Source organism: Pogoniulus pusillus, chromosome 1 (genome assembly GCF_015220805.1).
Source record: "Pogoniulus pusillus isolate bPogPus1 chromosome 1, bPogPus1.pri, whole genome shotgun sequence".
NCBI lineage: Eukaryota > Metazoa > Chordata > Aves > Piciformes > Lybiidae > Pogoniulus > Pogoniulus pusillus.
In genome coordinates, this window is record NC_087264.1 from 24,181,348 (window position 1) to 24,199,284 (window position 17,937).

Genomic DNA, 17,937 nt, shown 5'->3' on the forward strand with positions numbered 1-17,937 from the left:
GCCCCAGTGGTGTATGCTTTCCTGTGGGGGACCACAGCCTTCTGCAGCTTTCTTACCTTGTTTTTGGCAGCACATAGTAGGTGCAACTATTTTGTATCACCCTCCCTGTGGCTGTTCTGCTGCCCTTTCCCCTTTCTTCTTTGTGCATCTTTTGCCTGTGCCTGGATGAGGTAAGAGCTGCTACCCAGCATAGGACTCAAGTTCCTCACAGCAGTTTCCACAGCTGCTTTTGACATGGTCAGTTTGTGCATGTGCTTGGGTCTCACCAGAAAGCTTCTGTTCCTTCATTACAGGGTCACAGAATGTTAGAGGTTGGAAGGGACCTCCAGAGATCATCAAGTCTAAGCCCCCCTGCCAAAAGCAGGATCCCCTAGTGTAGTCTGCACAGGAACGCATCCAGGGGGGCTTTGGAAAGTCTCCCCCACAACCTTTCTGGGCAGCCTGCTCCAGTGCTCTGTCACCCTCACTGTAAAGAAGTTTCTCCTCATGTTGAAGTGAAACCTCCTCTGTTCCAGTTTGTACCCATCTCTCCTTGTCTTATTGCTGTGCACCACCCAAAAGAGATTGGCCCCACAGTGTAAGGGGAGTCACTGGTGAGAGTTTCTCTCTGGAGGATGGAGCAGCCTGTCCTTTGAATAGCACTGTGCCAGGGACTGTTGCTTTAGAGTGTGCAGACTTCCTGGCTTTTAAAAGAAGTGAGAAGCTGTGCCAGGAGGTAGATCTTGTGCAGACACATGTCTGCCTGTAATTGCTGTGGCAAAGCCCAGGGATCCCAAAGAGAGACAGAGCTGTGTGCAAGCATTGTGACGTGTCTTGTGCGAGGCACAAGCCTGCTGTCCAGTCCTGCAGCCCTGGAAGCCATCCCCCACTCATCTCCTGGCAATGTTAAATAGCAGCTGTGGGGACAAGGTGGATGCTTTACCTTACAACGACTTGCTGTCCCACTTGTTATTTGCCTTTAGTGAGAAAGAAACGACTGGGTGGTTTCTGCAAGCCCAAACCAAAGCATGCAGCTTCACATGGGCATCAGGACCAACTCTGCCCATGTAATTACATTGCCTATATTTAATCTCTCAGAAGTGTTTGGCAGATGCTTTAAATTCCAGATATGCAATCGATATCTGCTGTTCTGGGGCTCAGCTACTCTGTTCTTCCCTTCCCTTGCTCCAAATCCCCAAAGTCAAGTCGGTGCACCTGGAGGGTACAGGAGTGATGGGCACTCAGTGAACGTCTCCAGACACCGCGGGGGGATCTCACGGCGCTGGGTGCGTGTGTGAGTGTGCGCATGTGACATGCGAGACGTGCTCTGCCTCTCTTTATTTTGGAAAGGGTTTGCTCTGCTTTTGTCGTGCCTGGCTTTAAACGCTCTGAAAATCCTCCCCCCCCCCCCCCCCCCCTCGGACTCCAAAGAATAAATATGCATGGCTTGTAATTCTGTTGCAGCCCTCCCTGGCTGCCAGCTGATAGGGTGACGTGGAGTTTGGAGGCTCGCAGATTGGCTTTTTGATTTGGCTTCTTGCTGCAGTTGTGCAAACCTCGCTGGCTCCCAGAAATCAGGCTCAGCGCTTTGCCGTGATGCTGGGAAGCCTGGACCGAGCCCTGATGGTGTGAGCGCGGGAGCGGGGGAAGCCCAGCAGATTCAGTGGCAATCTGGGGGACAAGCCATTTTCTCTTCCCCCCCCTCCCTCGACCCCCAATTAATCTCTGTCCTCCTCCCCCTTCGCCACCTCTCCCTCTTCCCTCCCCAAACTCCATCGCACGGAGCTGAAGATCAAGGCTGGTGGATTTATCAACATTTTACCTCCACCCCCACCCCCTTTTCCAGATGCACCTCCCCGCTCACCCTGACAGCTGCAAAAGCGAGCACAGGTTCCGTAACGAGCCAGGCAACTTGGACTGACATGCAAAGGCGAATCCCCCCCGTACCCGCACACACCGTCGGTGAATTACCGGGAGATGCGATGAGCTCCCTTTAGGAACCGGAAGGATTTGTACCGGGGAAGCAGCGGAGCCCACCGCCCCCCCTTCCCCCCACCTCCTCCTCGCCAAAAAAAAATACAAGAGAAAGAAAGGATAAAAAAGAGAAGTCGGGAAAGCCATCGGAAGGGGTAAGTACGTGGGTGCGACCCCCCGCTCCCTAGCAGACCCAGGGCTGGCCGTTAAGTTTGCTGCTATCGAGTGGGGGCTTCACGCCTCGCATGCGAACGGCCGGGGATGCTGGGGGGGAAGGGGGGGTGTGTCGGCGGAGCAAGGGGCTCCCTGCTGCTCGTCTCCCAGGCTGGGGGTAGCAAGGGGATATTTAACGTCGCCCCGGCGCTGGGACCCCGCTCCATCGCGCTGCTTTCCCGGAGCGGCGGTGCTCCGTGTGTGTCTGTGTGTGTGCGGGTGCGGGTGCGTGTTGTGTGCTGCGGGGGCAGGGCTTTGCATACGACGCGGAGCAGGCGCTGCGGGGTGGATGCGCGCCGGGGAGGGGGCACCGGGCCGGGCTGGGCCGAGCGCTGCGGGGTCGGGGCCTGGCGGAGAGCTGGAGCGGGCGGTGAGAACCGCGGAGGTTCCGGCGGGACGTAAGCGGCGAGGAACAGCCCGAGCCCAGGCGGCCCCGGGATCCCCCTAGCCACTGGCGGGGGTGCCCCGGCTCGGCTCGGCTCGGCTCGGCACGGCACGGCACGATGCGGCGCGGCCCCTAGGGATGCCGGCGAGCGCGGGGCTGCCGGGCGGGAAAGCGGCTGTCATGCAGTGCTATAAATTTCCCTTTGGGCTCGCCTTTAATTTGCCTTTTTTTATTAACGGTGTGTTTTGCCCGCTGCGGGAGGCCGAGGAGGTCCGCCCCGGCCGCGCGGTGGGAGCACCGAGGCCGCCGTCCCGGGCAGCTGTCGCGCTCCGTCCGCCGGGGCCGGCTTGTTTACCCTCGGTGTCAAATATAGCTGCTGCTGCGCCAGGCTCTGCCCTAAATAGAGCAGGGGGCCGCTTGCGGGGCCCCCGCAGTCCCTGACAGGGAGTGGGGAGGTGGGGGGGAGCAGTGATGCCCACACATGCGAGCTGACCTAAATGTTGGGCAGTTTCGTGTTCTTCCTCCCTCCCTCTCTCCCTCCCTCCCTCCCTCCCTCCCTCCCTCCCGGCAAGCTTCAGGGCTTCATTTTTGTCACCGATGTCTTCAAGTATCGATCACCCTGGGTGGGAGACGAAACCATTGCAAGGGATTTGGGGTTTGATTACTGTTATTCTAAAACGTGATAGCCACCCTCATCTCTTCCCTCTCCCCCACCCCCTAAGTGGAGCTGTAGTGTAATGGTTGGGCTCCCGGCTCCTTGGTTTGGTCCTGGGCTTGTTCTGGGGATTTCACCCTAAATACCTGTTTCAGATGTAAGGTGAGACACTGAAGGAAGAGTGCGGGGTGAGAAGGGCTGTTCCTTTAGTTCAGGGCATCTTGTGGAGCGGAAGGGTGATTTTGTTGAGCTTCTTGATGTCTGGAGAGGACAGGGCTGGAAGACTTAGGCAACTGTCAGCAGCATCTGCCCATTCAAGAGTGCTCATCCCGTGCTCTCTGGGAGCCTGGCGAGAGGCCCAGGAGAGCAGAGCTGGCTTAAGGGGACTGCTAAGACACAAAGGCCTCGAAGGTGTTGTGTAGGTTTGGTGTAGTGGGGAGAGGCATCGCTTGCCCGTGCCACAGGCATCCGAATCCTGCTCCATCCGCTTCCATTGCAGGCACTTGTGTAGCTTGATCGTGGCTGAGCTAAGTCAGCCATGGGTCCCGCTGCTGGTCAGGCCTTTATGGTCAGCTGGAACAGGACTGTTTCCTGTGCAGAAGTCATGATGACAGAGAAGAGCATGTCCATCTGCTGCTGAGGGCTGGCTGAGGAGGAGTGAGAGCAGGAGCTCTTGGGTTTGCTGCAAGTGGGAAACCTGATTGCAGCCAAATTGGTTATCTCTGTGGTAAATAAAAGGATATAGTAGCAACTGGGATGGGGAAGGAGAGAGCTGAGTGGGAATAGATGGAGACCTCTAGGTAGAAGGTGCAGTACAGCCATCTGTTTGGTCTTTTCCCCAAGCTAAATACGAGTCCTGCTCTAGTAAGTAGGTGGTTCAAGCATTTCTGAAATGGCCAAGGTATGACAGATTGTGGCAGTCTTGCTGCTGAGGTCCTGCATGAGTGCAGTGGAAATGCAAGCAGGCACCTGGGCTCTGGCACACCTCCAGTGTGCTTCTGGGCACACTGTTTGGTCTCCCTGGGTCTCATTTGTATTGTTAGTTATATTTTGCTACCCATGTGAAAACATACTTGCAGCAACTAGTGGGTGACAATGTGCAAGACAGAAGGCAAATGTGTAGCCATCCTGACAGCACTTGTCCCTTGCAGAGAGATTACCCCAACCCCTACAAAGCTGCCACCTGACAGGATGGCACCTGCAATGGCTGATGCCATCACCAGGTGGGATAGTCCTTGCCATCACCCTGGGCAGGGTGAGAAGCATGCTCTGCACTGTCTTGACCACCAGGACCCGGGACTGCAGAGGGTATGTGGAGCTGGATGTTGAGTGTGGCCTGGCTCATCCACCATGCTGTGCCACATAGGCTTGCACTGTGAGGGCAGGAGCTGCCCCATCCGACTGCAGCAAACTTTGTTGTTGGGAGCTGTGGGCAGTTACTTTGCATAGCAGTCACAGGCTACTCTAGGCACTGCTTCTTGGCTTGGCTGGCTTGTGGGAGGAAAAGAGACACCCAGGGATAAATCCAGCCTCCCTCCTTCATCTGCCTTTCTCTGCAGCTGGTGGTGCTGAAGTCATAAAATGGAATCATAGAATCAGCCAGGTTGGAAGAGACCCTTGTCTGTTGCTGCTTGCCTGGCAGAAGAGACCAACCCCACCTGGCTACAGCCTCCCTTCAGGGAGCTGTAGAGAGCAATGAGGTCTGCTCTGAGCCTCCTCTTCTGCAGGCTGCACACCCCCAGCTTCCTCAGCCTCTCCTCACAGGGCTGTGCTCCAGGCTTCTCTCCAGCCTTGCTGCCTTTCTCTGGACACCTTCCAGCACCTCAACATCTGTCTTGAGTTGAGGAGCCCAGAACTGGACACAGCACTCAGTGTAGAGCAAGGTGTTACTCAAGTCAGATGAGGCTGGTGTGATGCAGTGGTGTTGCTGGTTGGACAGGTAGAGGGATTGCTAAGGACCTGGGCTGACCTGCTGGTGTGCCTTGCCCTGTAGGTATCCTTGTCCCGTGGGTATATTGGCTGCAGCAAATCCTTCCCGTGAGAGGCATCCTCCATGCCCAAGGCAGGGATGTGCCATAACAGGAGTGTGTCAGCAGTTTTTATTAGAAACCAAGGGAAGATGAATCCCCCCGCCCCCGCCAGCGTTTCCAAATGAAGCAGCATACAGATAAATGGTCTGTCTGTCAGCTTTTTGTTTGCTTCTTTTAAACAAACAGCATCAGTCTCCTCCCCTAAGCTTCCCCAGTGACCAAGTGGCGTTGACAAATAGTTCCTTGTTCTTTGTTGCTCTCCTGTTTCAGAAGCGTTTCATGTGCTTCAACAGTTAAAAAGATGGCTTTGATTGCCAGCCAGGGTTGTTGGTGGGTTTTTTTACTTATTCAGGCAGTAATATCTAAAAAAAAAGAAGAAAAAAGTGAGAGAAATTAAATCACACAGACAAAACCGTCTTCTTAACAGAGAAAAGAAGTCTCTGAAGCCAGGAAATTTCTATTTGTGATGCTCTTGTCTGCCATCACCCACTGCGTTTAGCTATTGTGGCAGGCATTGATCCTATTGTTGATTTAGAATCATCAGAGAATCAAGCAGGTTGGAAGAGACCTCCAAGCTCCTCCAGACCAACCTAGCACCCAGCCCTAGACAATCAACCAAACCATGGCACTAAGTGCCCCAGCCAGGCTTTGCTTCAACACCTCCAGGCACGGCAGCTCCACCACCTCCCTGGGCAGCCCATTCCAATGCCAATCACTCTCTCTGACAACAACTTCCTCCTAACATCCAGCCTAGACCTCCCCTGGCACAGCTTGAGACTGTGTCTCCTTGTTCTGTTGCTGTGTGCCTGGCAGAAGAGCCCAACCCCACCTGGCTACAGCCTCCTTTCAGGTAGTTGTAGCCAGCAATGAGCTCTGCCCTGAGCCTCCTCTTCTGCAGGCAGCACACTCCCAGCTCCCTCAGCCTCTCCTCACAAGGCTGTGCTCCAGGCCCCTCACCAGCTTTGTCGCCCTCCTGTGGACTCCTTCCAGCACCTCAACATCTCTGGAATGGAGGAGCCCAGAACTGGACACAGCACTCAAGGGGTGGCCTGAGCAGTGCTGAGCACAGGGGCACAAGAACCTCCCTTGTCTTGCTGGTCACACTGCTCCTGAGCCAGCCCAGGATGCCATTGGCTCTGCTGCCCACCTGGGCACACTGCTGCATCATCTTCAGCTCCTCTCTACCAGCACTCCCAGGTCCCTTTCTTCCTGGCTGCTCTCAGCCACTCTGCCCCCAGCCTGTACACTGCTTGGGGTTGTTGTGGTGAAAGTCTAGAACCCTGCACTGGGCCTTGTTCAGTCTCATCCCACTGGCCTCTGCCCACCCATCCAGCCTGATTTACTGTTTAGATGACAGTAACTCCTCAAGAATCAGCCTTGCTGGGAGCCTTTCCGGGGTCCATACAAATGTCTAACAGATTACAGTCTAGTCCAAAAGAGTTCTGTGCAGTGAGGGATGTGTGAGGTCACAGGCTGCTCTTGGGGCATTTTTGAATTACCTTCTCTGCTCCTGAGCTTGTGGCTCTGCATTTGCTGATTGCAGTGACATGGGGCTGTGGAGTTTTGGGGCCAAAGACAAGCTTGCTGTAGATGCTTACTTCCAGAATGAAATCCAGGAAGCACCTCAGGTCTGTAGCTTCAATGGACTGCCAGACTGCTTGGGCACTTGTGCTATACAGACAGGAGCTTGCTTCCTCCCTTCCTCCCTTTCTTGCCTGCCCTTCCTTCCTTCCTTCCTTCCTTCCTTCCTTCCTTCCTTCCTTCCTTCCTTCCTTCCTTCCTTCCTTCCTCCCTTCCTTGTTCCTTCCCCTCTGCTCTCTCTTCTTTATGCTGCAGGCTTTGGTTGAGGGCCCTCACGGCTGTGTGCGCACGAAGTGCAGCGTGATGGCCTCTGCTCTGCCCTCTGGGCATCTTTGTCACAGGGCTTCATGGGAATGGCAAGGCAGCGGGCAGCAGGCATGCGTCATGCCATTTGGAAGGTACCAGCACTCCCCCCTGCCTCTGTCTTGCCAGCGTCTCGTCAAGAAGACCCAAGTGCTGCTGTTCCTGTGGTACAGCATGGTTAAGTGGTTGGTTCACCCTGCAGGAGCACATTTCTGAGCAGGTGGTGATCATGCCCATGTTCCTCCAGCTCCCAGTTCTATGGTAATTCTGCCTTTAAATCCGCTGGCTGGAGCCTTTGATCACACAGCTGAGCCCACGTTGGTGTTTCTGACAGCTGACATCATGGGAGCGAGGGGAGCTCGGAGCCCTTAACATGTCTTTTATGATAGCTTTTGTTTTCTAACCAACGGCTCCACCAGGCTTTTCCATCACCATAAACCAGGGAGCTTTTGCAGAGCATTCAGATTTAGGGAGAAGCTTGGTTTCCATTGAGCATTTCCATTCACTAGCAGACTATAGCAGGGCTTCAAAACTGGACTTGCTCCCATTCCACCCTCTGCAGGGTACTGGCACAGTGGCACGTCAGGCCAGGTTCACCTTACTTCTCAGCCAGATCTGTTTGTGGTCCCTGTTCGTAGCATAGCTGTGCCTACAAAAAAGGGAGAGCTGGTGCAGAGTGGGAACAGAAGAGCAGAGGTGGGAAATGCTGAGGCTGGCTAGAGAAGCCTTGCTTCCACCCGTAAGGCTGCTGCCCGGGTAGCCTGCAGCAGTTAAGGCTTGGAGTTGGTTCAGCCTTGAAGTTTGTTTTTTGATGAGATGGATAGTTGTGAGTACATATGAGTTGCAAAGAACCTAAGAGTGATGGGGTCTGCAAAGCACTTCTTAAGCTATTAAGAGGCACAAGAATCAGCAGGGCAAAGAAAGAAGAAGAGAAGAAAAAACAGGAGAAAATAAATTTGAATATGAAATCTTCCCAAGAACATGCAGAGGGGTTGATCTTGATTAAAAAAAGTGAATCAGAGAGTCTAGGCCGAGCTCCTTCTCAGGCACAACATGCCAAATGGACCCAGGTTCTTCAAGGAGAGAATGAAATGAGAACTTCCCCCTCTGCTCTCAGCTCTTGAAAGCTTCACACCAGCACTCAGCACTTCGTCAACAACAATCTCTCCCTACTGAAGCCTCCAGATTGCATTCCCTGGCAATGCAAGAGGGACTGGTGCCAACTGGTTTATTAGGCTTGCACCCACGAAACCCACTAGCAGGGAAGGACCTGACTCCTTGTCCTGATGAGGCCACAGCAGGCTTGAGTCTGCGCTGCTGGCCTGAGCTTGCTGAGGGTGCTGAGCTCAGCCACAATTATCTGCAGAACTCACAACAACTTCTATCTGCGTTCTCTCTGCTAACGTTAAGTTCTTTTGTGGTGACCTGTGACACGAACCCCAAAACTCCTGCAGTAGGTTGTTGTATTGCAGCGCTGGATGCAGGCAGGATGGCTCCATCAATCCTGCACAGCCCATGCTGGCACAAGCCACAGCTTATGTCACAAGAGCAGGCATATGCATAGCAGGAGGTAGGGTTGTTAGAGTTGTTTCTTGGGGTTCATTATCAGGGGTATTTTTTCCATTCTCCACCCCAGTTCCAACCCTGGAATGGTTATCTGCAGTGAACATCCCACACAGTCCTCCTCACAAGGTCTTTCTCATCTCTGGACATAGAATCATAGAATCAGTCAGGATTGGAAGGGACCACAAGGAGCAGCCAGTTCCAAGCCCCCTGCCATGCCCAGGGACACTCTACCCTAGAGCAGGCTGCCCACAGTCTCAGCCAGCCTTACCTTAAACACCTCCAGCCATGGGACCTCAACCACCTCCCTGGGCAACCCAGTCCAGCCTCTCACCACTCTCATGCTCAACAACTTCTTCCTCATGTCCATCCTGAATCTCCCTACCTCAAGCTGTGCTCCATTCCCCCCAGTCCTGCTACTCCCTGAGAGCCTAAAAAGTCTCTCCCCAGCTTTTTTGTAGGCCCCCTTCAGATACCAAAAGGCCACCAGAAGGTCAGCAGACCCTTCCTAGTTGCTGATGTCAGCGTATCCCTGCTTCTCCTCTATCTCCTTCCTGCTTTCCTTAGTCACTGCAGGCCTGGGTCTTTACGAGGTTGCTTATCACAGATCTCCAATGAGTAGCTGCAGACACTTCTGCAGCAGCCCTTGCTTAGGTTTGCATATTATGGACTGATTACCACAAACAAACATCTCTACAGAGTTTGGTATTTTATGGCTCGTCACAGACCCCCTCAATATGAGCATCTGGTCTGTGAGACCTTTTCACCAGCATTCCTTGATTTTTTTTGTATCAGTGGAACACAGGCTCACAGGATATTAGGGGTTGAAAGGGACCCAAGGAGATCATCCAGTCCAGGCCCCTGCCAGAGCAGGACAATGCTATCTCACACAGATCACAGAGGAACACATCCAGACAGGCCTAGAAAGGCTCCAGAGAAGGAGACTCCACAACCTCTCTGGACAGCCTGTGCCAGTGCTCTGGGACCCTTCCAGGAAAGAAGTTCCCCCTTTTGTTGAGCTGGAACCTCCTGTGCTGCAGCTTCTACCCATTGCTCCTTGTCCTATTCCAGGGAGCAGTGAGCAGAGCCTATCCCCCAGCCCTCAGATAGTTATAATCATTTATCAAATCCCCTCTCAGTCTTCTCTTCTCCAGACTAAGCAGTCCCAGGTCCCTCAGCCTCTCCTCATCAGCCATGCCCTCCAATCCCCTCGTCATCCTCGTAGCCCTCCACTGGACTTTCTTCAGCAGATCCCTGCCCCTCTTCAGCTGGGGAGCTCAAAACTGAGCACAGTATTCAAGATGAGGTCTCAGCAGGTCAGAGTAGAGGGGGAGGAGACCCTCCCTTGCTCACATTGTATTTCACCATTCTTTTGCACAACCCAGTATGTATGTCCAGGTCCTTTGGCAGAAACCACCTCTCGGACAGGCGTAGCCTCCCCTGAAGGGGATAATACCCAAACAGACTTCCCCAGCAAATGCTTTTCCCGAGTAACAGGAACCCTGTCACCTTCCACAGTTGCTATTCCAAAGGTCCATTTATAACCCTTGGGATCCTTGCAGTGCCCTTCTCTCAGGAAGTCCATTCCCCAAAAGCAAGGTGCATTTGGACCCGTTACAATGGCATGCCTCCGCCAGTCGCTCCCGGCTAAACTTATCTCTGCCTCCAGCCTTGTCACTTCTTGAGATTCTCCTGTCCTCCCAGAAATAGTAATAGACTCCATTCCTTTACAAGTTGAAGGCATCAAGGTACGTTCAGCCCCTGTGTCCATTAGAGCCCTGGGAGGGCTGACTGCCCCAGGGCTAGCTGGGGGCTGCGGGAGGACCAGAGCGAGGTGGTGCTCTCAGTGTGTTTGAGGTGCGAGGCAAGGTGAGGCATTCTCTGTGTGTTTTTCCTTTTTAGAGGATCTCAGTGAGGGACAGTGACACACTGCTGCTTGTGTTTTGGAAGCCCCCAAAACAAGAATGAGCCTTTCAAAGCTCGGATATGCTGCTGGAGTTAGACCTGACGGGGTAATTCTGCAGCCAGAGCATCTGGAGATGGGTGCACTAAACACTGCCCTCACAGGAATTACCACCTGCTCTGACTCTCTACGTACCTTTTTCTCCCCCCCCCCATTCCATTTTAACCTTCCAGAGGAGTTTCACTTCTTCTAGTAAACGTTTCTCTTTCCCTAACTTAAATAATCCATCTCCTCCAAGCTGACCTGACAGATGTTTCCCCGGCAGTGACCCTGCGCACACAGCACACTTCATGAAACCCTGGCTTCTGTGGGGGAATGCAGCACCAGCAGTGACCCTGCTAACGTCCCAGCTAAAAATAAAGCCTGTCCCTCCTGGCAGTGTTGGGGTTTGCTTTTAAGTAGGTAGGCAGTTTTACCCATTGGCTGCACTGTGCTCTTGTGCCAGGCAGAAGGCACAGCTTAACCTTCAGAGCACAGCAGAGCTGCCTCCACTCAGGGGAATCACACCGGGAGACTGAAGGTGAGAAGATGCTCAGCTGCACTTGGTGCATCTACGTCACTCCTAACAAAAATTGCCAGCTTGCCTGTTGCCTGCCTAGATCCATCATCTCCTTGCTGCTTCATGCATCTCAGTGAGTCACCCCCTCCACCCCTCTGTCCTCCTCGCTTCCCTCAACAACTCTCTCTGCCTTCTCCCATGGAAAAAAAAGCCCGAGGGAACTGAGATTGTTGAGCGTGGAGTAAAGAATGCTCTAGAGACCTTATAGAAGCTTTCCAGGACCTAAAGGTGGGCCTGTAGGAAAGATGGGATTTTAGCAGGGCTTGTTGCAACAGGACAAGAGAGAATCATAGAATCAGCCGGGTTGGAAGAGACCTCCAAGCTCATCCAGCATGTGCGGGGGGAGTGCTGAGTGCTCAGCTGCCACTCACCTAAAGCTGCTGTGCAGTATTCCAGTGCACAGCACTTCAGCTCAGCAGAAGAAGCCAGCTCTAAAGGCTCCCCTGTCTTATCACCCATGAGGTGATGCAAGTCAAGGAATCAGTAGCAACTAGGGGGGTTGGACTAGATGATCACAGAATCATAGAATCAGCCAGGTTGGAAGAGACCTCCAAGCTCAGCCAGTCCAACCTAGCACCCAGCCCTAGACAAGCAACCAGACCATGGCACTAAGTGCCCCAGCCAGCCTTGGCTTCAACACCTCCAGGCACGGCGACTCCACCACCTCCCTGGGCAGCCCATTCCAATAATGATTTTAAACTAAAAGAGAAGAGATTCAAACTAGGTATAAGGGAGAAAATTTCTGCAATGAGGGTGGTAAAACACTGGCCCAAGTTGCCCAGAAATGTGGTAGATTCCCCATTCCTGGAAAGATTCAGGGTCAGGTTGGAAGGGACTCTGAACAACCTAATCTGTTGAAATATGTCCAGGGAGGTTGGACTAAATGACCTTTAAAGGTTCCTTCCAACCCAAACTGTTCTATTCTTCCCAGTCTCCCAGCTCTATCCCTCACACGTTCAGCCCCTCTGCATCTGGCTTTCTGCCTGTCACTTGGGTCCATCTGGGCTTGGCTCAGACAAAGCAGGAGGATAGCCCAGACAGGAGGCAGATGCTCAGTTAAGAGAGGTCTTTCCAGCTTTCAGTGTCACAGTAACAGGCAGAGGTCAAAACACGCACTAGAGCAAGAGTAGCCTGCATCCTGGCTGGGGAATCTATGGATCATTTGAGAGTTTCCATGCACATCTATTCTGTCCTTGGAGTCTTCAGTACTTACTTCCTACAGCATTGAGCTCCACAGATACACAAATGCACAGAACTAAAAAGGTTTCCACTGCTCACTAGATAAAATGCCCTGAGTCTGGTAGCTTCCTCCTGGTGCTAGCCTCAAGCTTCTTTGGGCTTGGTTGACCTCTCCTCTTCCTCTGACCAAAGCTGATTTCCTTGGGAAGGCTGAGGGAGAGGACGTGGGAGTGGTGCTTGGTTGTGCAGGATTCTGGACACCTCACCTACTTACCACTGCAAAGAGAGCACGAAGGGGCAGCATGGGCATAGTTTGGAGGCGTCTGTACAGGCATGGTGGGCTGGCTGCAGTCACCTCAGACAAAATGGGTGGCGGGCTCTCAGATGTCATCTTCCTATGCAAGGGGCACCAGTGGTGCTGGTGGCTTGCTGACCACCTGGCCAGCACAGGGGGCTCAGGAGGGGCTGCAGTACCTGCTGCCTCTTGCTTGGGTGGTATCTGGGTATGGGAAGGACCACTGAGGTGCTGGAGGAGGAAGGGTTAGAGGAAGAGGCAGGCACGGAAGTTGGTGTGCATGTCTGCAGGGGGAGCAGTGGTCAGGGAGCACTGGGAAGGAGGGCGGTTGGGATACAGGATCTATTTTTATTCATCAGCTCATTGGGTTCCCACAGTAAAATGGATTCGAGGCTTTGCTTGTCTTTAGAAGTGACCATCCTCTGTCAAAGACCTTTTGTGCTTGTTCTTTTCCCTGTTTGTGTCACTGACCTGGATGAAATAGTAATGGTGGCTCTGCCTGGAGTGATGCTCCCCTTGTCACACTGTTCCTCACCTTCTGGTGTCTCAGGAGTGTTCTGGGCAAAGGGTTTTTCTGTCACCTGTGACAGGTTTCTCAGATGACAGGAATTACTGTCATGGGCAATGACAGGAAGAGCTGGATTCGGGGCACCACCAAAGAAGTGCAGCTGTGCAGGAGAGGCTTTCTGGGCTGAGGTAGCAGGGGATGATGGCTAAGTGTGGAGTGGATGTGTGCAAACAGGCTGTCCATTCCTGCCTTAGCTGCTGCTTAGGTCAGGCCTCCACTGAAACTCCCAGCAACAGAAGGACTCTGCAATTTTCTTGTCTTACCCTTGTCTTAAGAGAGATCTGGACTTCAAAGCAAGTAAAGCACATCTCAGTTTTAATCCTGTCTGCAGAAATGGGTGGAAAGATAATTTCTCCAGTGCCTGAAGGTGACACAAGCTCTGCAGTGAAACTGGTGGAGCTGTGGGACTACCAGTATCCATAACAGAGTTTGTCTCCCTCAGTGGGAAGATAGAGGACAGCCTCTCTCTTTGCCTTGGTGGCTTAAATAGACCATACAGTGAGTGGCTGCATGGGATGAGCATCTTTTTCAAGCACTTACATTAAAACAGTGACTCCTGTCATTATACCCTCAAGATGAGATGCTTTAGGATGCTGAGCCGAGGTGACAACTGGCCACATGATGCAGAAGATCCCTCTCCTTCCCCAGTTGGAGAGGGACAGGGATCTGCTGGAGAGGGTCCAGCGGAGGGCTAAGAGGATGATGAGGGGACTGGAGGGCATGGCTGATGAGGAGAGGCTGAGGGACCTGGGGCTGCTTAGTCTGAAGAAGACTTAGAGGGGATTTGATAAATGGTTATAAGTATCTAAAGGCTGCCAGGAGGCGGGGACAGGCTCACTGCTCCCTGGAATAGGACAAGGAGCAATGGGTGGAAGCTGCAGCACAGGAGGTTCTGCCTCAACAAAAAGGGGAACTTCTTTCCTGGGAGGGTCCCAGAGCACTGGCACAGGCTGCCCAGAGAGGTTGTGGAGTCTCCTTCTCTGGAACCTTTCTAGGCCTGTCTGGATGTGTTCCTCTGTGATCTGTGTGAGATAGCATTGTCCTGCTCTGGCAGGGGGGTTGGAGTGGATGATCTCCTTGGGTCCCTTCCAACCCCTAACATCCTGTGAGCCTGTGAACTCCGGGCTCTCTTTCTAGCTGGGTTCTGGGGTCCTTGGAAGGAGGAGGATTTTTCTCCTCCCTTTGTCTCATTTCAGTGCATTTGGCTGATGTGGTCATCTCCCATGACTCAGCTGCTCCTGTTGGCAGAACTAGTTGTAGCAAATCTGGGGCCAGCGTGGAGCAATGGGAGGAGAGAGGAACCAGGCTAGGATGGACAGGAATACAGCTGGCATTGAGGAAAGAGAACATGCCTCCCCAGGTGATGCATGTGACAAGAGTTGCAAAGAGGAAATAGATGAAGCTTTCCTTTTTGGAAGTTTATGCTGTGAAATGTTGCCAAAGCTCTTCAGGAAGCTCTTCTAGTAGAATAATCTGGCTCTGCTGCCTCGGGGTTGTCTGACATATGCTGATTTAGACCAGGGAAAATCTGGTCCTAAGGACCCTCTCTTCTCCCTTGCCAGCCTTCACCTGATGCTATGCAAGTTGACTAGGTTGAAAAGGCAGTCTTTGCTTTTAAGATGACTTTGTATACAAGAAGGCTTTTGGAGGGGAGGGTCAGAGGAGGGAAGCTGGTGGATACAATGAAAATGCTTCTGCTTCTACTTTGGAGATTAAATACAACAGGAATCTAAGTACTTGGCTAGGAAATTCTTCTGATACACGATGCCCTGCATCCAGCTTTCAAATGTTGCTCATCAGTGTCTAAGTTAAGACTGCTGACTGCAGGCATGTTGGAAATGTTTGTGGAGCAAAGCTGGAGGTAGGGAGATTCAGGATGGACATGAGGAAGAAGTTGTTGAGCATGAGAGTGGTGAGAGGCTGGACTGGGTTGCCCAGGAAGGTGGTTGAGGCCCCATGGCTGGAGGTGTTTAAGGGCAGGCTGGCTGAGGCTGTGGGCAGCCTGCTCTAGGGTAGGGTGTCCCTGGGCATGGCAGGGGGGTTGGAACTGGCTGCTCCTTGTGGTGCCTTCCAATCCTGAGTGGTTCTATGAAATGGCAAGGGAGGAGCTTTGTCCTTTTCAGCCAGGATGCTTTGTTGTGTGCCTTGCTCTAAAGCTGTCACACACACATACATGATCTTGATTTTTCTATTCATCTTCTTGAAGGATCATGTATTGGCCTGGCTTAGCACTGTGCCTTTTGCATGTGAGACCTCTCGAGTACTCTTTGCAGGAAGCAAAATTAAGCCTCCCGAGTTTCTTTAGAGGAGACAGCAGTGGCCTCATGGAGTCATCTGTTTGGGTTTCTTTCAGGAATATTATATCATGTGGAAAATCTGTGGTCTCAACGGGGTCAGGGTGTCCAAGGGAATTAAAGAAGTTCTCTTTTTAAGCTTTTAATTACCCCGTGAAATGTGTTCCCTTGTGACTCATCCAGTGAAATACCTGACACACATTGAGACCGTGGATGGGGCAGAGGAGAAAGTTAGTGCTGTTGTACCAATGGCAAAGGAAGTGTGGATATTGAGAGTTACTAGCTCCAGATTACCTACCCTTGACAAGACAGACTGGGGCAACCAGTCGGGAAGGGCAGACCTGCAGCTGAAACAAAGACTGAGAGGAAAAAGGTTCAGTAGTCCTCTCTGGTAATGCCATAGTGAAGAAAGATGGAATGGAATGGAATGGAATGGAATGGAATGGAATGGAATGGAATAGAATAGAATAGAATAGAATAGAATAGAATAGAATAGAATAGAATAGAATAGAATAGAATAGAATAGAATAGAATAGAATAGAATAGAATCAACCAGGTCAGAAGAGACCTCCAAGCTCAGCCAGCCCAACCTAGCACCCAGCCTTAGACAAGCAACCAGACCATGGCACTAAGTGCCCCAGCCAGGCTTGGCTTCAACACCTCCAGCCACGGTGACTCCACCACCTCCCTGGGCAGCCCATTCCAATGCCAATCACTCTCTCTGACAACAACTTCCTCCTAACATTCAGCCTAGACCTCCCCTGGCACAACTTGGGCCTGTATCCCCTTGTTCTGTTGCTGCTTGCCTGGGAGAAGAGCCCAACCCCACCTGGCTACAGCCTCCCTTCAGGGATCTGCAGACAGCAATGAGGTCTGCCCTGAGCCTCCTCTTCTGCAGGCTGCACACCCCCAGCTCCCTCAGCCTCTCCTCACAGGGCTCTGCTCCAGGCCCCTCCCCAGCCTTGCTGCTCTTCTCTGGACACTTTCCAGCACCTCAACATCTCTCTGGAATGGAGGAGTCCAGAACTGGACACAGCACTCAAGGGGTGACCTGAGCAGTACTGAGCACAGGGGCAGAAGAGCCTCCCTTGTCCTGCTGGCCACACTGCTCCTGAGCCAGCCCAGGATGCCATTGGCTCTGCTGCCCACCTGGTCACTCTGCTACCTCCTCTTCATCTCCTCTTTACCAGCACCCCCAGCTGCCTCTCTGCCTGGCTGCTCTCAGCCACTCTGTCCCCAGCCCGTAGTGCTGCTTGGTGTTGTTGTGGCCAAAGTGCAGAACCCTGCACTTGGCCTTGTTCAATCTCATCCTATTGGCCTCTGCCCACCCATCCAGCCTGGCCAGGTCCCTCTGCAGGGCTCTGCTACCTTCCAACAGCTCCACACTTGCTCCTAGCTTGGTGTCATCTGCAAACTTACTGATACTGGACTCAATCCCCTGCTCCAGATCATCAGTAAAGATATAGAACAGGACTGTGCCCAGCACTGATCCCTGGGGCACATCACCAGTGCCAGCTGCCAGCTGGATGTGGCACCATTCACCACCACTCTCTAGGCCCAGCCCTCCAGCCCGTTCTTGACCCATATCAGAGTGAATCTGTTCAAGCCAGGAGCTGCCAGCTGTGCCAGGAGCTGCCAGCTGTGCCAGGAGCTGCCAGCTGTGCCAGGAACTTCTTGTGGCAGATGCTGTCAAAGGCTTTGCTGCAGTGCAGCTCCATCCACAGCCTGCCCCACACTCACCAGGCAGGAACCCGATCCTAAAAGGAGCTCAGGTTGGTCAGGCAGGACCTGCCCTTCCTAAACCCATGCTGGGCCTGAGCCCTTGGCCATCCTGTGGGTGACTCACAGAATCATAGAATCAGTCAGAGTTAGAGGGGACCACAAGGATCAGGTAGTTCTGACCCCTCTGCCATGGGCAGGGACACCCTACCCGCCATCAGGCTGGCCAGAGATTCTCTGCCTGTGTTTGCTATGGGCATCAGAGTGGCATATGGCTTTGTGTGACCCACAAAGAGAGGTGTCAGAGGGCGTGGGGCAGAAGAAGTGCAGGTGGGGCGGCAGATAGCCCGGAGGCTGCCGCCACTTACTGTAATTGCTGTGGCAGCTCGGCTTGCGCTGTTTGTTGTCTGTGTCGTCTCTGCAATTACCGTATGGTAAATATGACTTGAGTCTCTGGCAAATAACAGAGCTAATATTAAGAGAGAAGCTGTAAACAGCTAGTGCAAAATGAACAAAGAGCAATAAGCAGCCTGGACTTAGGAGAAATTAATTAATCATGGGAGATGTGAGGGTTTATTTCCTTAAGGCAGCAGCAGCAGCAGCAGCAGAGTTGGCTGCTGAAAAGGAGGGATTAAGATCTCTGGGTTGTCAGCAAGAGGTGCGTGGGGATCTGGGTC

At 52.9% G+C, this 17,937-nt stretch overlaps 1 protein-coding gene across 1 annotated transcript in view; it reads left to right on the forward strand.

The window, feature by feature from the left end:
* The first annotated feature begins 2,036 nt into the window (after positions 1-2,036).
* The window catches only part of SLC8A3 (solute carrier family 8 member A3), a 131,613-nt gene continuing 115,712 nt past the window's right edge, over positions 2,037-17,937 (forward strand). The window contains exon 1 of the mRNA XM_064144126.1: positions 2,037-2,108. The gene's annotated coding sequence lies outside the window, so the exon portion shown is untranslated. The remainder of the gene's footprint in view (positions 2,109-17,937) is intronic.